The 22518-nt window shown below is 45.6% G+C and overlaps 1 protein-coding gene across 3 annotated transcripts in view; it reads right to left on the bottom strand.

Annotated features, from left to right (window-relative positions):
* Positions 1 to 7237, bottom strand: part of SVIL (supervillin) — a 215740-nt gene extending 208503 nt beyond the window's left edge. For 2 of the 3 annotated variants that reach the window (XM_054592170.1, XM_054592180.1), the window contains exon 1: positions 6925 to 7237. The gene's annotated coding sequence lies outside the window, so the exon portion shown is untranslated. Of the gene's footprint in view, positions 1 to 5925; positions 6027 to 6924 lie in introns of those variants that run through there. The other variant, XM_054592174.1, reaches the window with a different exon arrangement.
* Between the last annotated feature and the right edge of the window lie 15281 nt (positions 7238 to 22518).

Genomic DNA, 22518 nt, shown 5'->3' with positions numbered 1-22518 from the left:
AAAGACCAGATCATTTTGTTGTACCCCGGAAACTAATATAATGTTGTATGTCAATTATACCTCAATAAAAAAAATTAAGAGGGTTAAAAAGGGGGGAGGGGAGGAAGAGTGAAAGAAAGTACAGGGCAGCCCTGGATGGAAACAAAGGCACAGACACATTCTGGAAACCCGAGAACATGCAGACACAGAGGGGCGCGTGCACAGAGGAGGAGGCGGAGGAAAGCTCACAGAAGTCAACAGAAAGAGTAGCAAGGGGGAAACCTACCCGTGTCCCAGAGCGGGCTGGAGTGGGGGAAAGCAATTAAACACCAGTGACAGATGGAGATAAGGGCATCCGAGGCAAAGTGTCCATAAGACACTTGAAACCAAGGGCTGCCAGGAGGTGACTGGGCGAGCAGCAACAGACCAGGAGCAGGAAGGGCAGCATGTCACAGGCAAAACAAAGGGTCTCAGAACGAGAAGGAAGCTGCCAAAGTTAGGAGGCGGCAGGCGGGGGTGGGGGGGTGGGGGGGCACTCTTAGCGGGTGCGTAAGGAACAGGACAGTGGCTGTACAAGGAGTGGCAGAGAAGCCCTGAAGCACAGAACCCTCTGTACTGCACCCCCAAGCTCATCACTTTCCTTCTCCTCCCAGGAATGGCTGTTTTTCTAACCTCCTCGGAGCAAGATGTTGTGAGGACGACCTGGTCACCATTACCAAGGTGTGGGGGCTCACATTTCAACAGTCCCTCTGGTGGAAAAGATAAGACTGGTTAGCTTAGTTGCTATCCATTAAGAATTGTGTAGCACTCCAAACCATTAATCAGGACTACACACTTTGAGGAAACAAATGTGAGGTCATCTTCTGATAGGACCTGGGCTGGATAATGGGTCCAATGGCCACGGTTGGGCCTGTGTATATCTGTGTGTATGTGTGTGATGGGAAGGAGGGATCCATGTGTTAAAAAGCTGGCAGTTGCACTTGAGGGCCAAGACTTAAAAACATAACAAGATCAACAAGTAAGTAAAATGTGCAGAGAAATATAAGAAACAGGGAGTTATGTCAGGGAAAGAGTCCAGTGAGGACCACTGTAGTCGGCATGCGCAGCAAAGCCTCAGGAAGGAGGTGGCTCAACCTCTCTAGCTTTGTGTAAGTTGATCCTTCCAAGACTCGGGCCCTGGTTTGGGTCAGAACACTTGCATTCTAGTCCTAGCCCAGGCGAGGTGCTCACTGAAAAAGCCTCAGTTTCCTCTTCTGCAAAGCAGAGCCCCCGGGCCATCAGCCCTGAGAGCCCAACAGAGCTCTTGAGAGTCTCAAAAGAAATGGCAGTAAAAGCAACTGAAAGCTGAAATATTGTGAAAATCTAATATTACTGTGCAAAATGGACAAAGTAAAAAATACATGAATGAATACGTGGAACCCAGAAGGGATTAAAGGGTTTGAAATTGTGGGTTTAACTCAGCAGCTCTGAGAAGCTGAGGATCTGAAACAACAGCAAGAGTCCCTAAGAATGAGCTGAGATTCAGAGTCACAGGGTATTGTTCATGTCCGAATGATTACGCTTTATTTTATAACCTCCTCCAGAACAAAGGGGCGAAAGCCGACTGAATCCCACTGAAGGGTTGTGGTGTATGCTGCAGCTTCTAGAGAACATGGATTCACGTTCGTTCACACTAATTTGGAGGGCAAAATGCCTTGGTGTGCAGAGCAGGAATTTGGGGTCAGAAAGGCTGAGAAAGAAACAGGGGTCTCCACGCAAACACAGAGCTTTTCTTTTTAGAACAGGTACTCACAGTTTGAGAAACCATATAATGCCTCTTCTATCTCCCTGTGCCCAGACTCTCCTTATCGATTTTTATTGGCACATGAACTTGTTACTTAGGCTTTATTTGAGCTGACATGATTACAACACCAACATTATTACAAAAAAGGTGCCTGAAGAGGTGATTTCACAAAAGGGTGCTGCCTCTATGACAGCCCTCATATGGTAATCGTTTCTGTCTGCTGGTTTGTAAGCTGTGAGTCTGCCTGGGGCTGGGCCCAAGCCCTTACTCATCTTCATAGTTCTTCAGGTCTGCAGCACTATAAACACTCAACAGATCTGCTAAAGTAAACCAAGAGCCAAACCACCCTGGGTATGTGACAACCACTTGGAAACATGTTTTCTTATGGACAAGATAAGGGGTGTGGACTACCTTTTAACCTTCGGCTCTAACAAATGCAAGGTAACCTAACGTCTAGACATACACTGTAACTTTCATGTATTTCATGCAATAGAAGAAAGTGTATAACTACACCTGATTCATATGACAATTTTTTAAAAAACACTTAATGTTAGACCCATTCCTTTGGTAGTCTATGAAATACAAAAGCAGCCTGGGCTTTAAGTATGGGAAAACTATACATGCTAGTTATCCTTAAAAAAGTTATTCAGAAAAAAAAGTTAATTCTGACATTTATTCTTAAAGCTTCTCCCCTAACAGACTGTGTCTGGAATAACATTGACACAGCAGAAACAAATATGGCTATTTACAACAGCTACAGTTTAACAAAGGCGTCTGGATTTTTACCTTCCTTGGTTACTGCACAAAAGCAGCAAATGTAAGTACAGTTGCCCCAGCAGCTGGCAAGTTCTCTCCCATCTGCAAAGAGGTTGTGGAGCAGCTGGGGAATGCAAGATGCCTTTGAACAAGCTCCCTGTTCGCCGCCCCACAATGGAAGCACAGCCGCGCAGGTCTGGTGCACGCCCTGCAGCTGCTTCCTTCTTCCCCGTCCCAATGCAACAAGTAGCTACAACGCAGTGAGATGCTCCTAACCCTTTGCATGCTGCCACTTGGGTCCACACGCAGCTCATTTTCCAATGTGGGAGAAAGCTGCATTTTGTATCCAAGTGTGAAACCTGTGTAGGGCTTTAAATGGCAATCCCTCCCTGTGCTCCAGGGCTTTACACTTCTTGGTGACAACTTTCATGATAAGGTGGTGTTTAAGGACATTATAAGGTTTTCAAAACTTTAGCCCATGATTGTTTAAAAGATAAATGCAAAAGTACAATCAAGAACTATAAAAGAGCAGTGGAAGAGGTCTTTCGAAAACAACTTGACAACTTGACATATTGTAAGAAACCATTTCTCCACCTGTATTTGCTAAATGGAAAAGCTTCCAAGTTTTGTAACACATGAAATAGCTACGCTGGTTGTTCACTAGTTGTTTAGCTTAACTGAACATATGTGTCTTTGTGTCACCTTCCAGAATTTAGTTTAGTAATTTTCAGATCACATATAGTTTACTGTATTTTGAGCAAGTGTTTTTGAAATGTTATCTCAACCTCTCCTCTCTTCGCTATCAACACGGCTCACCTTTAACCCGAGGGGGCTGTGCCAGCACAATTTTCACAGAAGCAGATAGTGGTTCATGAATGAGCAGAGAACACTTGCTTCCTATTCTCTAGTTTGTTTGGTCTGGGTTTGGTTTTTTTTTTTGTTTTTTTTTTTTTTTTTCAGTTCTGTCATCTTGGTCATTAGAATACTGGCTCCAGATTTAAAGGAAAGAGAAATGACTACAGGGCGGGCCACAAAATGACACAGTGGTGCAACTCAGAGGGAGGCCCCACAGGCCTGAGCCCCCTGTAAATTCCTTGGGCAACTAAACAAAGCTTTCCATCAGTGCTACACTGCCCCCGCCACCCTGGCCAATACTACCACCACCATTTGCTGATAAAGAATGACTAACTGCACCACACTGCAGTGTTAACTAAGAACAGGGAGTTCAAGACAAGTGTCAACCATTTTACCTTTTTGGCTGGGGGAGGGGCAGAAAAAGATTCTGTTCTTAAACATCATGGTTATTAGTTAACATGTGTTGAGCAGCTACATAGTTTGAAACCAGAAAGCATTTTATCATTTCTGTCTTAGAAGAGCCAAGAGAACCTCAGAGAGACTCAGCAACCTGCCCCACATGACAGAGCTATAAATGGTGCAGGGGCCATTTGTCGCTGGCCATTCAGACTTCAGAAGCTTGCCCTTAATCACCGTGCCTTGTCCCCTCCACAAATGATGACACTGCCTTAGGACATTCTGAGTTACAGACATTCTAGACTTTCAAACATCTTTCCCTATGGAAATCCATCTTAAGTGTACACAGGACAATGCCAATGTCCCATATTGTCAACTTGAGCTCAACAATCGATAAAGGTGTGTGAATAACACCGTGTTCTTAAGAGGCTTACAAGGGTGTTTGGAGTTTTAATTAATCAGGTAGTTGATTAAAGTTGGCCGTGTTTCCAAGGCAGACTTCACTGAATTTTAAGCACATATAAGAAGGTGTCAAAGCCCCGCAGCTCAAACAGGGTAGGAACTACAGCTCCCCGCTGCAGGGAAGGCAACAGAGCTCATTGCTTGGAGAGTTCCTGACCCCTGGCCCACCTGCCTAAGGAGATACCTCATAAAGCAAAGGACAGCTATTTCTGACTCTCTCTGGAGTCGTCAGATAATTCTAGGGGTTTTAGTTGTCTTCATGTACCCTAAGCATTAAGCTAAGATTGGTTTAGTTGAGGCGCTGGGCCCTAACCAAAGCCGGCAATATGTGGAAAGTCAGTCTAGCCCTAATGCCTAACATAATCAACCAAACCTAGGGTGACAGCGTATACCTTGCCTCTTCAACCAGCAACCCACAAGAAAACTCTTCAGGAACAGCCTTTGGCAAAGACTGGGGTGAGCAAATGTCTACTTTGGAGGAGGCTGTGAGGGTCCTGTAAACATCTTTGAGGCTCAGTTTTCTTATCGGTAAAAGAAAGAACCTCTTTGGAGGAGCCTGTGAGGTTTAAATAAGTAAGGTGATGATCCTTCCAACGTGCGCTTGTAAGATCCTCTCCCACAATAGGCTCTTCAGAAAAACCAGTTTCTGCACATTACCTACTACAGGAGAAGGGAGTGGCGGCAGATGAGAAAACAAATGAATTCTCTCTATTGATTGCTAAAGGATAAGGTTTCACACCGGAGCAGAGGGCCCTGGGTTTCCCTCCAGCAGCTGCTCCTCCTCGGCCCGTCTGGCGGGCCCTGCCATTTCAGTGCAGCTCTTGTGCATGTGCTGGGGCTTGTACAGTCACCCCAAACTCGTGGAAAACAAGGAGCTCTCTTAATTTCCCCTGCTGTCCTTTCCCTTTCTGCGGAACTTCCAATGGCAATAAACTGTTAGACCACCAGAGCTGTAATACCTGCGCCAGAAGCGCTGAACCCCGCACCTGACCCAGATTACGGCCTGGACTGGAGCCTCCCGGCCACTAACTCTGAGTAATGCTATTACCGCCTTAGGGAGCTCCGCTCAGGGTGCCGGCGGAGCTCCCTAGGCACTCCTCCTGGAGCCTGCACGCGCCCAGAATCTGCAGGGAGGGGCGTGGACCGCGGGCCCGCTGGAAGCGCGGCGCAGGGAGTTCAAAGCCGCGTGGCACCCCTGCCCCTCCGCCCCGGACGCGCGACCCGGGAACCTAGAGGAGAGGCGCTGGGGTCACTGCAGCCCTTGCCATTCGCCCGGAAAAGAAACAGGCGATGTCGCCGTTTTGCACACAGGAGTGCCGCTCCCGGGCCGCCCCCTTTCCCGCCCCTCCTCCCCACGTAACGGGCCGCGGGGCTAACTTCCCGAAACTCGGCAGAGGGAAATCCTGACCCCGCCAGCACCTCCGGGCAGCGAGCGCCAGGGCCCGCCGGGGACGGAAGTGGGTGGGAGGAGTGGCCGCGCAGCGCCTTTGTTATCAAGCTCGGGGACCCTACGGGCCGCTGGGAGCACCCAGTCGCCGCGTCCGGGGAATCCGCCGCCCCCTCCCTGCCCGCCGGAGTAAAACTGACCCCACCTCCGGCCCCGGAGAGGAGCATGCCCTGTCCTACTGTCGCCGGACTTAACCCTATGCTGCGTTCCCTGCCCCTTGTCTACAGCACGGAGGGACCGTTCTCACCTTCCCGAGCTTTCCCCAGACCTCCTCCGGACAGAATCGCCGCTCCCCGCCACAGCGGCTTGCCAGCCCCGACTTCTCCACAGCGCCACCGCCACTCCCCGTCTCCTTTCTCAGAGCAAGGACCGGTCCCCGTCTCCGGGTGATTCACGGCGCTCCTTACCTGGAGGCTCGTACGAGTCCCCTCCCACTGCCGGCCCGCGCGGCGATCGGGCGCTGGCGCCCTCTGCCGGGCCACCAGGCGGGAGCACCCTGGGGACAGCGAGGAGCAGAGCAGAGGGTCGGGAACATGGAGCCCAGCCGAGGGCAAGGAACCCCGCGCCCCCCACTGCAGTTCACCCCTTTCCCGAACAGGGGCAGCGCTCTGGGACCCTTCTGAGCCGCCTTGCCTGGGCCGGGGCCAGACTGCGGACGAGGAAGACCAGAGCTGTCCCTGCGCCCCAGGGCACCCACTTGCGCCCTGAGTCGCCCTACTCAGCCCTGCCTCCAGGAGGTGTCCCGAGGAAACCGCGATGACTCGCGTATGCTCGTCCTGTTGTAAAAACAGTGGAAAGGCAGTTACGCTATGTGCAAACGAAGTTTGTGGTCTGTATCTCAGTAGCCCTCTTCTCCTAAATGAAAGGCACGGGAGGGCGGAGGCCTGTCACACTTCCCCTCACCCGGATCCTAGGACTAGGAAGAGACTTGTAGGGAGGTCCCGGGGCAGTGTCAGCGCCGGGGACTCCCGGGTCCCGGTGGGGCAGAAAGTCTGGCTTGGGGCTCGGGGTCAGGCGGGCGTGTCGCTGCCCAGCCGGGAGGAGTGGCTGTCCGAGTGACCCGCTCTTTCACCCGAGGAAACGCGTTGCCAGCAGCTTACCCTGCCGCTTCCCTCCCCCTCCCAGGCCCGCCCCCAGGTCCTGAGTAAAACTTTAGAGGAGCCCAGTTTGGGGATGGGAGGGGAACCTACGCGTTCTGCCACGGAGCGCGTCCACACTCGCACCCCAGCTTCGCGACCCCACTCACCTACTCCGCTCCCGCCTGAAGAGCCTGATCCGCGAAGGTCTCCCGAGCCCACCTGCCAGGCCGGCCGCGCGCACAAAGTTGCCCGCAGTAACGAAAAGTGACAGCTACGCCGCAGACGGACCCTCGGGCAGGACCTCGGGGACTGTGGCACAGTCACCGTGCTACCTGGCTCGCGGCGAGTGGCCCGGGAAAGTCTGCCCGGCCCCAGTCGCCGCAGCTGTGGGAGCAGAGCAAGTTGCGAGGCTGGTCTGGCGGACGCGGGGCCTCCTTCCCCAACTGCGGGCGCACGAGTCCCGGCGCGGCGGGCGGCGCCGGGTATTAATTGTAAGGCCCCGGGTGTCCGCCGCCGGGCGCTCTGAGTGGCTCGGACTGAGCGCCAGCCCGGCGGGGCCGGCACCACCCCTCGGCTCACGCCCGCGCGCACGCGCCCGGCAGCTCCGGCTCCCGGGCTCCCGGGCTCCCGGGCTCCGGAGCTCCCCGGCTCCCTGCTCCCACCCGCTGCCGCCGCTCCTGTGCCTGGAGGGTTGGAGGGTGCCACTCACCTTAGAAACTCAGAGCCGGCGCGCTGAGTTTCCAACTTCTGGTTCTAGGGATAAAAATCCACCGTAGTGTGAGAACTTTGTAGTTCACTCTGGGCCCGTTGTCAAGGAGACCATCGTTGCGGGCCCACTCACTACCGTAAAAAAGTCATGTCCCCTCCCAACTGCGGGTCTTGACAGGGGACCGTGCCCTATCTCAGTGGCTTTTACACATTCCGCTTTAGCTAATCAGAATCTCCTAGATTTGTTAAAACACAGAGTGCTGCCAACTCCCGCCCCATCCCCCTTTTTCGAATCTTCAATCAAGTCTTCAAGGGCCCTAGAATTTGCGTTTCTAACAAGTTCCCAGGCGATGTTGAAACAGTTGTGACGATGAAATGAGTAAGGTTTGTGAAGTACTTGGTAATCTGCTAAGCAGTAGATAAATTTAAACATGTTAAATCCACTTGTGCTACTTGTCTGTTGCAGTAGTGTTCACATTTAATTTCCCTCCAGCTCCTTCTTCTCTTTCCCAGGATGTTAAACTCTTGCACTTTTCCTCTTCATACACCAAGCTTACGTATTGTATATAAGCCCCCATCACGAAGACGAAAGGTGGATGTATGAGTCTGCTGGGGGCTACATCAAGATCAAGGTATCAGCAGGGCTGATTTCTTCTGCAGCCTTTGTCCTCGGCTGGTAGGTGGCCATCTTCTCCCTGCATCCACACAGGGTGTTCCCTGTGCCTCTGTGTCCTGATCTCTTCTCAGGGCTCAGGTAGGCCCCACCCACATGACCTCATTTTAACTTGACTATCTCTTAAAAGACCCTGTCTCCAAATACAGTCACATTCTGGGGGTGCTGGGAGTTAGGAATTCAACATATGAATTTAGGGGTACACAACTCAGCCCATAACAGTGAGCATCACTGTCCCTAAGACCCTAGGACAGAAATGGAACTTGTCTTCCCTAGGCCCTCCTCCATCATTCTGCCCTCCACTAAAGGCTGAGCTGTGGACTCACACACAGACAGCTAAGTGATCTGAGCTGGAAGGACTTAAAAGCTAGTAAACAACACTCTCAACTCAGTTTATGGTCCTCTGGGAGGCATTAGGACAACATTCCAATTTGTGAAAATACTAGGAATCTATCAGGAATTTGGGACCCCCTCCCCAGCAAACATTTCAGAACTGGTCTTTGTTAATGCCTATGTACAGAGTTGCCCTTACTTCCATTCTGCCTTTGCTGAGGCTTTGCCATCTGCCTGGCACCTGTGTCATCTCCAGAGGCTCCTAAAAGGAGGACTGTGTAGAATAAACACAGTAAAGACTGTTCGTTCCACATGCTGTCTCTAAGAGCTCTAGTGGCATTTACAGCTTAGAGAAGACAGTAACAAAGTGAAGACGTAGACTGCTTGCACTGACCCCACACTAATCAGAGCCATCTGAATGATGGATCTAGAGCAAATCAGTAATTGCCCTGAATCTGGGGCCTCCCTAGGGTCGCGTCCTCAGCCCTCTGCTGGTCCTACTTCATATCTTTGCTTTGTGGCTTCATCTAACACTAGGTCAGACCTCTCCCCAAGCTCCAGGTCCAAGTGGATATTGCATCACCGTCGGCACTCCAAATTCAGCATGTCCCTCTATTCCCAAATTCTGTCCTCCCTCTCCATTTCCCATCTACGTGGGTGGGGGGTGGGGTATGAACACCACTCTGGTCATGCCTGCTGGAAACCTGGAAGTCACCGGAGACATGACCTGCTTTAATCCCCTGCTGCTGTGTCCTCAGTGCCTCTCAGAGGCCTTCCCTCTTCTCCACTCCCACCACCACCGGCTTGGCCAAGGCCCTTTGCACTACTTCTTCTCTGGTATTCGAGCCCAGCCTCCTAACTAGACCCACTGTTCCAGCTGGGCTTCTTGGCCAGCATCCTCCACACAGCTTCTTCACGGATCTTTCAAAAACAAACCTTTCAATGGATTTCCTTTATGTTTCCAGAGAAAAGTCAAGCTCCTCCACTCGCCTGTGTCCAGAGGTTTATATCTGATCATCCGCCACCTGTGCCCTTCACTGCAGCCAGAGGGACCGCTCACCATGCCCTGCAGATTCAAGAGGTTCCATACCCTCTGAACACAAATACTGAGCCCTTTCTTTTTTGGTTTGCAGGCCGGCGCTCAATCCACTGAGCCACACCAGCCAGGGCCAGAGCACTCTCTTAATCTAGAGAGAAAGTGTCTCTCCTGACCTAGCCTTTTTCAAGAGTCACCAGCTCCAGAAGTCTGTCCGACCCTTTCTGAAATAGGGACTGGCTTGCTGCTCCCACAGAACCCCACAAGGGTCTGAGTGATTAGTCCTTAGGACACTGGACCCTAATTATTTTGTCACTTCTCTGTGTCCCCCATTAAGCCATGTGTTCCTGGAAGCCAAGAAACTTATCCATTTACATACTCAAAATAAAAAAATAAGTTCTGCTTTCAAGAGCGAATTAATTCTTAGGAAGTCAGAGGATTTGGTCAAACTTAGCATTTGTCTGTAAGTACCTTATTTGGGAAAAAAATCTTCACTTTTCTGACAGCACTTTGTGAACATTCTTCAGTCACCTGCTGTTTGAATTATGCATCCTTTCTAACCTCTAATTAACTTCTATGCTTTAAAAATACCCAGGGTTCCTTAGAAACTTTCAAAATGGTGGTCATGAAATCAGTTCTGCCAGTAAAGATGAACATTTTTGTTTTATGAAATAATTTAGAATTGAAAATACTCAAGTGCGTCCTACATGGTAAGTATTTTTTCTTGAACCATTTGTTTCAGTTAGCTATATTTGTGAGTTGTGTGTGTGTGTGTATACAAGATAGTCCTGTCAGTCAAATTTATTCCTTCCTGTAGGTGATGGTCAAAGAGCTTGAGCAACATGTCTCAGACAGCGCTGGGGCTGTGCTCACTAGCGGACCCACATTGATGGAGACATTGGGGAGGGTGGCGCTAAGCAGAGAACATTTTCTGAAAAGATATTCTGAGCTAATCTTTTAATAAGGGAATTGGCAGAGTGGAGAGTGAAACAGTACTCCCTCTGCACACAGTAGGTACTTCGTAAGTGCTTTTATTGATGGGTATATGGAAGGAGATGGGTGAAAACATGCAAGATACATGTGAGACATTATCTTGGCTGGAGTCTGTCAGGGAATAAGAAGAAATGAGATTAGTGACACTTTGAAGGGGAAAGAGGCCTGATTTGTCAGCAGACGTTGCTGGTGTTCCCTGAGGCTGACACACATGAACCAGAGGCAACTGGGATATCCTAACCCGATTCTATCTCAAGTGTTCCAAAGTCAAAAGCATGTCATTAAGATAACATTTGCTGAAACAAAAGTATTACTTGCTCTGTGTGGAGATATAAGAAGCCATGAGTGATCTGCAGTGCTCAAGACAATGTGCTCAGTTCAAAAGCTTTGGAAAGCCTATTCAAAGATGGGTAGAAATGAGATAGGATTATGTAACAAAGGAAAATAACAAGTGGCCCTTATAAAATTATAACCTTGAGAATTATGCCAAGTATTTCCATCCATATTAAGTGCCTTCAACCAAGGAACCTAACTCCAGCCCACAAATATTTAGAAGGCGATGTTCTCACTCCATGAAGTTTAGAATCTATAAAAGAAAGTTGCCATGTAAATAAAGAATACTTGTTATTGATGCAATTTTTTTGTTGTTGCTTAAGTTGTTCTGTTCTGAACAGAATAGAACAATAAAAACTTGGGCTAGGGGAATACAGACAAGATTTTTAAAAAGAGAGACAAGGGTGGACCAGAGATAGCCAAAATTATAATAAAAAAGAAATTCTAGAAGACAGCTTCTCTATTCTCCTGCTTCTAAGTGGAAATACACTTGGCCATGAATATTATTGTAGAATTACATTTAATCATGGAAGATGAACAAAATCTGAAAGAAATCAGACTATGGCAAGCATTAGTTTAAACAAAACTTTAAAACAGGTTCCAGATTCTTCTTCAGCTTTTGGAAAACACACACACACACACATGCACAACAGGATGGGTTGGCAAAAAGAAAAAAATTGTGGTTTTGAAAAATTCCTAAAGGCTGAAATATTCTTTGATATTATTTATAACACTGTGCATGTCTCAACCATCTAAACTAAATAAGTTTCAACTGATTTTCCCCTAAATACAAAGATGGTTCTTTAGCTATATTTCATTCTCCACTTCTTATTTTGTGTAATTTTATAATTAATAAATGCTTCTTTAATACCTTGTAAATGAACAGTAGTTTGAATATCAAGAGGAATATAAAACTGAAGGGTCTAATAAAAATGGAAAATACAGGTAGGGCAGAACTAGCTTAGCAGCTGCTGTAACAGACCAGGTACCTATTTCCTTTATGCCGTTGCGTCTTCTGGCACAGCCCACTTTTTTTGGCCATTAAACTTGGTAGTAAACCTTTGTCTTTTGTCTGCTTGATTTTTGCCTACCCTCTGCCTCACCTGTCGCTTCTTCCTTCAAGCCTCCTGTTGGCCGCAGCCTGTTTCTAGTTTAACAATGAGGTTTACTTGCTTGTTCATTTTCTCAGGGTTGCAGAATCAGGCTTCTTGGGTTCAAGACTGTGTTACTTTCGGCCAGTTAGTTAACCTCTCTGTTCCTCAGTTTTCTCATCTATAAACTTGGGGTAATTAAGAACACCCCTGTCTGAGGACTGTTGTAAAGAACTTAAGACAATACCTCAGACATGGTAAGTGGTTAATAAATCTTGATTATTGATTTAGTTATTATAAATAAAAGCTTCATTCATCATTCTCTTGGTTAATTACTTATTTAATGAGGCAAGTTCAGACTTGGCCAATGTTGTCAGCAGTCTGTGGAGGGTGGGATGGCCCGTTCACACACCATCACAAGCATTTCATTTGTTTTCTCCAACAAATTCTTACTGAGCTCCTCAGGCCATGCCAGACACTAGGTAGAAAGTTACTTTTAACCTTTTTAAGAAAGTTATAGGCCGGCATCTTTAAATTTGAAATAATAGTCATTACTTGTGGTCACCACAAAAAAACAGGTGAAGTCTGAGGATATCTGAGTTGTTTTTCTACATTGCCTTTCCCTACAGACTGCAAGTCCCTTGCGGGCCAGCCTCCACTGCTCTGACAGACAGGATGATCACCTTGCCCTTGGTTTCCTTTCTAAGCAATGCCCAGGATCCCAGGCTGGCTTAGCTTACATTCTTCCACCTGCTATCATTGAACCCTCAGGGGCGCCTCTCAAAGCTGATCTCACCACCTCCGACTTCCAGATGCACCTGGGGCTGGGCTCAGTGCCTCCATGGTGCTTTGTGCCAACACTGAACACAGGCATGAAACCAGAGGTGCCAGGGGACACCCACGAAGAGCTAAATCATGACAGATGCACAGAAATTAGCCAGTGAAGAAAGAAAACCTCCGGGAGGCCATCAGCTAGCATTTCAAGGGTCTTGTTATCTTAACTTTTTGCTTTAGAGAGTGGACATTCCTTCTTATGCCAGCACAAGACCACCTGAGTTAGCTTGAAAATGCCTTCCCTACCTGATGCAAAAATGACCTAGTGATCCAGCTTCCACAAGACAGGTGAATGCCCTGGGGCGGTCCACAGCCCCCCACCCCGGTGCTCACTACAACTGCACAGGGCAGACTACAAGCCAACTACAATCTGGGTTGTTCTGAAAGTTTCCTGAATTTCTTTCAGGCCCAATCTAACTCAAAGCCCATGTGCCTCAGTTTAAGCCCATTGCCTCTAGTTCTATTCCTGGGTGAGAGAGCAAACAGCTCGTTGGTTATGCAGCAGACAATAATCTTTGGCAGAGCTGCAGTTCCTCATGTTTTTGTTCTATTGCTGAGTTACAGCAGAGAGAAGATGTTTATTGCTCCACCCCTGTTTATTAAAAACAGCCCGTTTTTCCTCCTTATAAAAACCTGCCTGATTCTAAACTGGGACGGTATTTAACATGGCAGGATAAAAAAAAAAGTCATTCTCTACTTCCGTATGAACTAGAACAGCACAGGAAATAAAAGACCAGCCACCCAGTCAGAGGCTGGCAGAGCCTTTTCCTGCTGGGGATACTGATCTAAGACAGGCCTCCTGCCCCTAACCTGATAAGCCCTGGAGAAGATGATGTAAGAAAAGGCATAAAGAAAGTCAACTCCAGAAAATTAAGTACAACAGGCTTGCTTAGCTGTTGCATAAAGTGTATTCAAACAGTTCCAGGCTGCCATTTGGCTTGAATCTATGGAAATGCAAAGGCCTCCCTTATCATGCTTGGACACGTCTGTGCAGGAGCTCGGCTCACACAACCAGGAGGTTTGCAGTCAAGTGACAGGACTGCCTTATGACCGGGTCCTGGAAATTCAGTTAAAGCCTACAGGCACATCCCTCAAAAGGGCTCAAAGAAAATTCACAGGAAATCTGCTTAAGATCAAAATCTGGGTTAATCCTGGGTCTAAAGAATAGCGCTTTCTCCCAGGCAGAGTAATCGATCTTTCCTAAGAGATTAAGGCTACAGTCGCAGAGCGGGCCAGCAGAATGCCTGTGTTGTCAGGGCTCACGGCTCGGTTTTGGAGGGTGGTGGACGGGCTCGGCGGGGCACGCTTCTGATTATTCCTACTGCGGGACTCTTGTCCCTCGTGGTGCTAGTTGTTCCAACTCTGCCCGTGTCCCTCTCTGCATTGCTTTTTATTTTCCGAAGTTAACAGAAGATAGTAGCGTTGGTTAGGTTGCTTTCAGCTCAAAGTAACACAAAATTCTCTTCCTGTTGACTTCAATAGTGAGGTCCCGCAATGGGAAACCTAGAGGCTTTTAGGACAAGTGGTTCTAAACAGACCAGTGGTTCTAGGTCTGTTTTTCTATGGGTCCTTTTTGTAAGCTTCATTTCAAGCTGATTCCAGGCCTCCTGTCTGTGCTTAACAATAATGTTAATAAGAAGAAAGAAAAAGTTACCTCTGGAAGCTCTTTAAGAAGATTGAGAAATAAATTTCCCCTAAATCCCCAGGAACTTAAATGCCTATGTGGAAGCCATTGACCTCTATGTGCCCATTCTTAAATCAGTCACCAGCAAGAGAGATGACAGTCCCCTTGACCAATCAAGCCCCACCCCTGGTGTTGAGGGTATCAGTCATGTTCCCCTGAGGCCCAGGGACTATAGCGGGGAAGGAGAGACTTGAACAAAATTGGGGTTCTGTTATCAAAAAAAATGATCAGAAGTATGCTGAGTAGGCAGTGATAATGTAATGAGGCACAGCCAGGGCCCCCCCGCAAAGGGTATTTGTATCGGGGTCCAGAGATGGGGGTGTCCAAGAAAAATATATTCTCCCCACCCCAAGGCGGGCTGCCATGGGAGATGGGAGACTTGAGCAGGGCCATTGAGAGTCATTTTGCATGTCAATAATAGGATAGCTTCATTCCTCATATGAAAAAGGGTTATTTTGCATATCACCAAAGCTAATCAGGAAGGTTTAAAAGACTTAATACCGAATGTAACTGGGGAGGAAAGAGGAGAGACTGGGGCCTGTGGGAGAGACAAAGAGACACAGACTCTGGGGAACAGTGTGAAGACCACGTGGGAAGAAGGAGGGGAGAAAGGACTGTTGCTAGTGGGCCATGAGAAGGTGCCACATGGTTATGGATTAAGAGCTGGAGATTGCCTTGACGCAGCAGATGGTGCTGAGACCCACGAGAGGCCTGCCTAGCCGAGCCCCGGACTTCTGTTCTTTTTCTTCTGAAGGACAGACCGGCCTGATTGTCCTAACTGGGCAAACGGGGGAAGGCAGGACGGTGTGTGTGATGGTGGTTGTTTTGAAGGGATTTTGAGGTTTAAGGGTGACATTTAGCCATTAATCAAACTTGTATAACTTTTGAATAAATAGTTCCTTTCCTTTTCACCAGACTCTGCCATTCAGAGCCATAATTCCAAGGATGGCCGGCAAAGGACCTACAACCGAGGGACTCCAGGGAAGGGGGGTGTCATTTCGGTAATAGCATCTGGGCACCTCCCACCCTCAGGCCCCCACGGGTCCTTTTGTTCAGTAACAATGATGTCCTCTGCCACAGGATGTTTTATTACAATTTTTAATAATAATAATAATAATAACAATAAAACTTAAAGTAATTTTTATGTTGTTAACCCAACTGCCCTCTGCCTCCTGGGCACATGATAGGGTCACACCTCCTGGCTCTCTTGTGGGTTCATATCACCACATCTGACCAGTGAGCCGTGAAGTGATGTGTGTGACTTCTGGGCCAGAGTATGTAATTGCCTGCAGTGGTCTCCCCAGAGAGTTCTTTTCCTCTGCCACAGGGACAGCAAGGTGTCAGACAATGGCCACCCTGCCAGCCTGTGTCTTGGAGTGAGGGCAGTTCAGAGCAGAGCCTCCAGGACACCTGCAATGGGCAAGTAGCACCATAAAAAACATACTTTTATATTTTGAGATAATTTGTTACTGCAGCAAAAGTCTAGCTTATTTTGACTGATACAATAGCTAACAACTACCAAGCGTTCACTGTGATTCAGGCATGTGGTAACATATTATCATTAGTTGCTATTGAAATGAGAAATCAGGAGCAGTGGAGACTCTTTTCATCTACCTATAGCCCCATGTGATTTCATTCCTAGGCATTTGTACCAATTGGCACTTGCCTAAGATGTATATAAATACATATTGCCTCACCGCACAACAGATAATTGTCTTACGGATTTTGAGGAGAAAATGAGCTCAAAGTTTTACTGTTTGTGTATATGTGTGTAGGAGTCAGAAAGAGCTCAAGGACAGTTGGATATACACATACAGTGGGATTTCAATAAGAGGGGGAATAAATAAACATGTTGGAACCATTCTCTGGTTCTCTTGTGTTTGTGCATGTTTTATGATTAATGCACTGTCTTTTGTTCCAAATGTCTTTTGAAGAATGCTTGTAGGAAATAACTTGAAGGATAGAGACCTGGAAGCATGGCTCAGTTGGTTGGAGTGTGTGAATTCTGGCCAATTAAATGCTCTAGCCCAGTTGTCCTGTATACCAAAAGGCTGTGGGTTCAATTCCTGGTCAGACCACATACCTAGGTTGTGGGTTTGATCCAGGTCTGGCCATGTAACCCATAGATGGTTTTCTCTCACATTTATGTTTCTCTCGCCTTCCTTTCCCTTCCCTTCCCTTCCCTTCCCTTCCCTTCCCTTCCCTTCCCTTCCCTTCCCTTCTCTCTCTCTCTCTCTCTTTCCCTCCCCCGTCCCCCTCCCCCTTTTCCTCTCAATAAAATATATCTTTCAGTGAGGATTTAAAAAAATAAAAGGAAATAGTTTGAAGGATAGAGATACTGTCTCTCCCAGAGCAAAGATCAAGTTTTCTTAACACCTTGGAAGGTAAAGACAGTATCTTTCTCCGAAGCAAAGGTGGGCATACTCTCCAGTACAATAAAGGTAATGTCTCCACAGCACACCAGGTGTGCTTTGTGCCCATTAAAAAAGAGCCAGGTTCCTTAAGCACAAGGTTTCTCTCCTGTAATGCAACCCACTGCATGTGCAGCTGTCATAACCCTGTGGAAACTGATGCTTATGGTACTCAAATTCTGTTACACTAGCTACTGTTATTGCTGTGAGTAATAAATAATCAGTACTTTGTCTCTGACCCAGGAGTCTCATGTCTCCTGGTAGCACACAACATTTGGCAGGCTGAATTGTTAGCTTGCAAGTAGGGTAAGTTTTTGACCCTTCATAGTTTCTGATACCTGTGGGGTTTTTTTAGGAAGGTAACATTCCAAATTAAGTATAAAGGGAGAAGTTAGAGACAAACCCTGCTTATCTCTGGACTTTGCCCCAATGAATTAATCTTTTTCCAGTAATATCCCTTATATTATTTTCTAAAACCTGGCAGACTCAGATGATTGAAAACCCCAAGATCTGTATGGCCTTTGGGCTGGTTTGCAGATGTACTCAGCTGCTCTCACCTGTTAGGAGAATTTTCTCTGTTTCTTCACATCCACTTGAGAATCTAAGCAACAGCTTTGTGAAAATAAACTAGAATACTACCATGGGACATCATTCTCAAGCTGCCTGTCTTCTCTTATAGCGTCTGCTTTCTGTCTTCAAATATCAAAAAACCCTGGCACTCTAAGTTTTTAAATTGGAGATGAAATGTACTCAGTGAGAATCTTCTTCAAACCGACTGTGGAATTGATTCTAAGAGTTTCTTATAAGCTTTAACATTAACTAATAAATATACCACCTGCCATGTCCAGAATGCATTAAATTTATTAGAGACAATCAGGTCTCAGAGAACAATGGATTTTGCAGAGCTCTTTGCGCCCAGTTACACTTTTCCCCCACAGTTCAGTGCCAAAAGTTTAAATAATTCCTTTTAAGACACTACAGAGCTATGACAGGTCACACACGAAACATGAATGCACATATATTTTTATTTTTGCAAGAAACAAAGACAAAATAAAACAACCTGCATGGAATTGAGACCATCCAGGAAGTAATCTTTATACCTACCCAAGTCACTGAGTTTTTAAACATGAATCTTCATTGTGTCAAACTGTCAACCATATCATATCTGAAACTATGAGATGTGCTGGGGCAAACCTTTTCTCGGAGTAAAAACAACATCATTATGGCATTTCTGCGAAGACTCAACTCAGTTTGTTTTCAGTTCATTCAATCATTAATTTAATTCAAAAGATGTACTGAATGCTTATTAAAATGTGTTAGCCTACAACATATACAATCCCTGCCCTTGTAAATGCTCATATAAAAAAGGATTAACTTTAAAATATGGTGAATGCTGAAAAAAAAAAAAACCTTCATTGTGCTGTAAAAGTTTATAAGAGCCCTAAGCACTTCCAGGAGGCTCAAGGAAGGTTTTCTTGAGGGTGGGCCATTGGAGCTAAAATCTCAAAGCTTAAAATAGATACACTACACAAAGAAGCTGGGGATGGAACAGAGGCAATGGGGGACATTAGAAGATTATTCCAGACTAAGGGAGCAGCATCCTCAACAGCCTTGGGAATATGCGTACTCGTTACTTTTAGGGCAATGAAAATGGGCAAGTCCAAAATTTGGGACAATTTGAGCAACATAATATATAATGATAACAACAGATTATCACTCATAGAATAAAATAAATATCCTTTAGTCTACAGTGATGATCAACAATTGAATAAATAAATAAATGGGGAAGAAAAGCTATTCCTTACAGTAGAATTGCAATTATTTAATGTAAAAGGTATGATGGAAGTAAAAAAAGCATCATTTGAAAAAAATCACAACAATAATTACTGCACACAAGAATCACCAATTAATGATACAATTGGTGGATAAAAGTATGATGAGAAATAGAATACATAAATTGAAAATATCTCTTATTCTGTTTACCCTCAATAAAGAGTAACTTTCCAATGGAAAAACTTGGCAGATGCTATCTTAACCAACGGCTCAAAGTTAACCTCATCGGTAGTGAGACATTAGTATCATGTGCCTCCTGATGCTGAGGATATAATGTTACTTCTGTGATATTCTTGGCAAATTATGTACAACCTGAATTTAAACATGAGAAAACATCAGACAAATCCAAACTGAACATTATGCTACTAGATAACTGGCCTGTGTTCAGATTGCCAAAGTCATGAACAACAAAGGAAGAATGGGGAACACTCCAGATTAGAGATTAAGGAGACAGGACATCCACATGCAGTGAGGAGTCATCCACTGGATCCTAAACCAACCGTTGAAATTCAAGTACGATCTGTAGATTACTTAATAGTATAGTATATTAGTGTGGATTTCCTCTTTTTGATGATTACACTCTGGTTATGTAAGATGTTGACATTTAAGAAAGCTGGGTAAAAGGTATGTGGGAAATCAGTGTACTATTTGTGCAACTTTTGTGTGTGTGTGTGTGTCAGAAATTATTTAAAAATAAAAAGTTAAAGAAGAGAAGGTGTTAAAGAAAAAGAGGCCAGAGCAGCTGGAACATAGAAAGTGAGAGAGGCTGGTGAGGGTGGCAGCCTGAGACCACATGGGGATTTGTAGGTGAGGTTTGAGATTTGAGGTTTTACCCCAAGAGGAAAGGAAGACATTGAAGGGTAAAGGCAGGGCAACGATGGATCAGATTTGCATTCTGCAGAGATCACACTGGCTGCAGTGGGGACATGGATTTGAGGCAGTCAGAACATATGTGGGAGATCACCGCCTGGGTATTGCAAGAGCTCAGGAGAGAGGATGCTGCATGCTTGGTGCAGGGTGATGCCAGCAAGAATGGATGGACGTGACGAGATTCTAGAGGTATCGAGGCAGTAAAATCATAGAGTAATGTGGGTGTGGAGAATGACCAGATGTGGTGTCAAGGATGACTGTACATTTTTTGGCTTGGCCAAGGAGAGAAACAGAGAAGATATTCACCAACAGAGAGCAAACCCTGAAAACAGAAGAGGTGTTGTGGGTTCAGCACTTGATGCTTTGAGTTTGAGGTCCCTTCAGTGGACCCAAATGGAAATGTCAGTAAAGACAGCTGGATTTTAGGAGGATCAAGCTCAGGGACAAAGTCTGAGATGGATATAAAAGGTGACCATTGGAGCAATTTGCCCCCCTGAATAGCGGGGGAGAGACATGCCAACAAAACAGTTATAATTATTCAGTGAAGTGCAAAATTGAGTTATGAATAAAGTTCTTTGTGAGCGGGAAGGACGAATTGCTGCTAAAGTGGGTAAATAAGAATGGTTTTCACAGAGGAAGCACTATTGAGATGAGCTTAGAAGGATGGACAGGAGTGTGTTAGGCTAACACAAGGGAATCTTTGGACAGTCTGCATGAATACTCCTACATTTCTTTAATTAGGAGGCAGATCCAGCCCCATAGCTTGAGCTAACAGGTAGTGGTGCAGTCAGCTTGCTGGGCTCTACAGTTAGAAAGGGCAGGCAGTGTGTTTTCAGCTCTCCATCTGGTCTTCCTTGCTCTTGTCTCTTATTGGGTGTATATCGGTAGTGCATGAATGTCCTGGTTTTCTTCATTGTCTCCCTTTTTTTAATGCCTCTCTCATCATAATCCCCAAACTCTATCCACAAGGCACTATAGACCAATGTTTCTTTCAAACATTACTTGTTGGTTCTTGTGTTAACATTTGATAATGACTTACTCAGGTTATCACCTCCGGGGCATTTCCCTTTTAACAAGGGATTTAAGCACCAGAACCAGTTCCATACTGTGGAACAATAATAGCATTTGGAGCAGGAATTACAGGTTCAGAATGACTCTTCTTCCTGGCCCCACACTAAGTACTCATATCGCAAATGACCCCATGCCATTCAGAACTATTTTCCACCCTCACACACTGAGTGATCCAGTGTTCTCCCACTTGGCCTGAGTTCACAGTGATTATAAGAGTTAGAACAGGAGGCAAGATACTTGTCTGAGGATTAGGTATCAGAAACTCTGGTGATTCTGAGAAATTGCCCAGAGGATTCTGAGAAGCTTAGGGGGAGGATTTCTTTCCTCCCTCTCCTCCGAGGTTTGTGCATCACTGTTCAAAAACCCTTAACTCTTCTTTCCACAGGGTTAGACTAACTGACTATGGGTCTCTAGGATGAGTAACTTACTATGGAGGGCCCCCTCTTACCTTGGCTAGCTTCCGGTTGAGGACTCACTCTTAGGGGAAGCCACTTCTTAAACAGAATTTCCATCCATACACATATAGGTTCAAGAATGCTTCTCGATAGCACATTCTCTTGGCCCATTGCTGTTGTTAAAGACTAAAAAATAGGACAATTTTAGCATAAAGTCATATTAAAATATCTATTAAACTAGTAAACACAGTTGGTAATTGAAATGACAATAAAGAGTTGTCAATGACAGTAGCATCAAAAGCCATGAAATATTTTGGGAGAAATTTTGCAAAATATACACAACACCTGAACAATGAAAACTGCAAAACGTTACTGAGAGAAATAAAAGACACTAAATAAATGGAAAAAATTATGTTCTGGGATTGGAAGATATTGTTTTCATATTAGTTCTTTACAAATTGATCTATACAACCAACACAATCCCAATAAAAATTCTAACAGGTTTTAAAAATATATAAATAGACAAGCTAACTTTAAAATGTACATAGACATGCAAAAGATCTGTAATAGACAAAACAATTTTGAAATAAAAGAGAAAAATGGGAGTGTTTATATTGCCTAATTGTAAGACTTACCCTAAAGATACAGGAATCCAGGAAGAAGCAGAAGAGAGTTCAGAAATAGACCAACATATATGCAGACAAGTGATTTTTGACAAAGATACCAAGGTAATTTAATGGGGGAACTAATAGACTTTTCAGAGAGCTAGTCATGTATTTTGGGTTGACCAAAATTTTGGTTTTTTTCTGTAAGATTGCTCTAGTAGCTCTTGGTTGTCTTTAACTTCATTCAAAACAATTTTGTTAGATTGTATTGTGATAGTTGTTATACCAGCATGCATTTAAAAAAATCAAAGTTGGTGAATTTTTATGTAGTCATTTTAATAATGAAGATGGAAGAAAATACACAACATTTCAGCATATTATGAGGTTTGTTCTGCAAGCATCCTACCATGTAACATGAAAACTAGAGACATTTATTGAAGAAGATACAAGAAACATTGTATATAGAGCAATGATGCCTCAGTCCCCTTTAAAGTAGGCACCTTGGGACTTTACACTGTTCTTCCAGTGTCTCCTCTACTGTTCAAAACATGATCTTGATCTTGCTGCGACTTTGCTGCGCCCTCTTTGGGTGTGGAGATCCAGGCAACTTCCATTGGGACGACTGGGCCTTTGTTTCTAGATCATAGTCATAGACCACTGATTCATCTCTGGTTATGAACTTCTTGAGGAAATCTGGTTCATTGGTGGCAGTTTAAATCAAGTCATTAGTAACTGCAACACAATGTTCCTTCTGCTCTGGTAGCAGAAGCCATGGAACAAATTCTACCATGACACATTTCATGCCAAGATCCTGCACCGAAATCTCAGACAATAGTTTTTGGAATCCCCAGATCAGCTTCTAGTTCTTGCACTGTCAGTTGCTGATCTTTG

Source organism: Pteronotus mesoamericanus, unplaced genomic scaffold, assembly GCF_021234165.1.
Source record: "Pteronotus mesoamericanus isolate MK-2021 breed Mesoamerican mustached bat unplaced genomic scaffold, CSHL_Meso_final contig_130, whole genome shotgun sequence".
Lineage (NCBI taxonomy): Eukaryota > Metazoa > Chordata > Mammalia > Chiroptera > Mormoopidae > Pteronotus > Pteronotus mesoamericanus.
The sequence above is the reverse complement of the archived record's forward strand: the minus strand, read 5'-3'. Positions and strand labels throughout refer to the sequence as shown.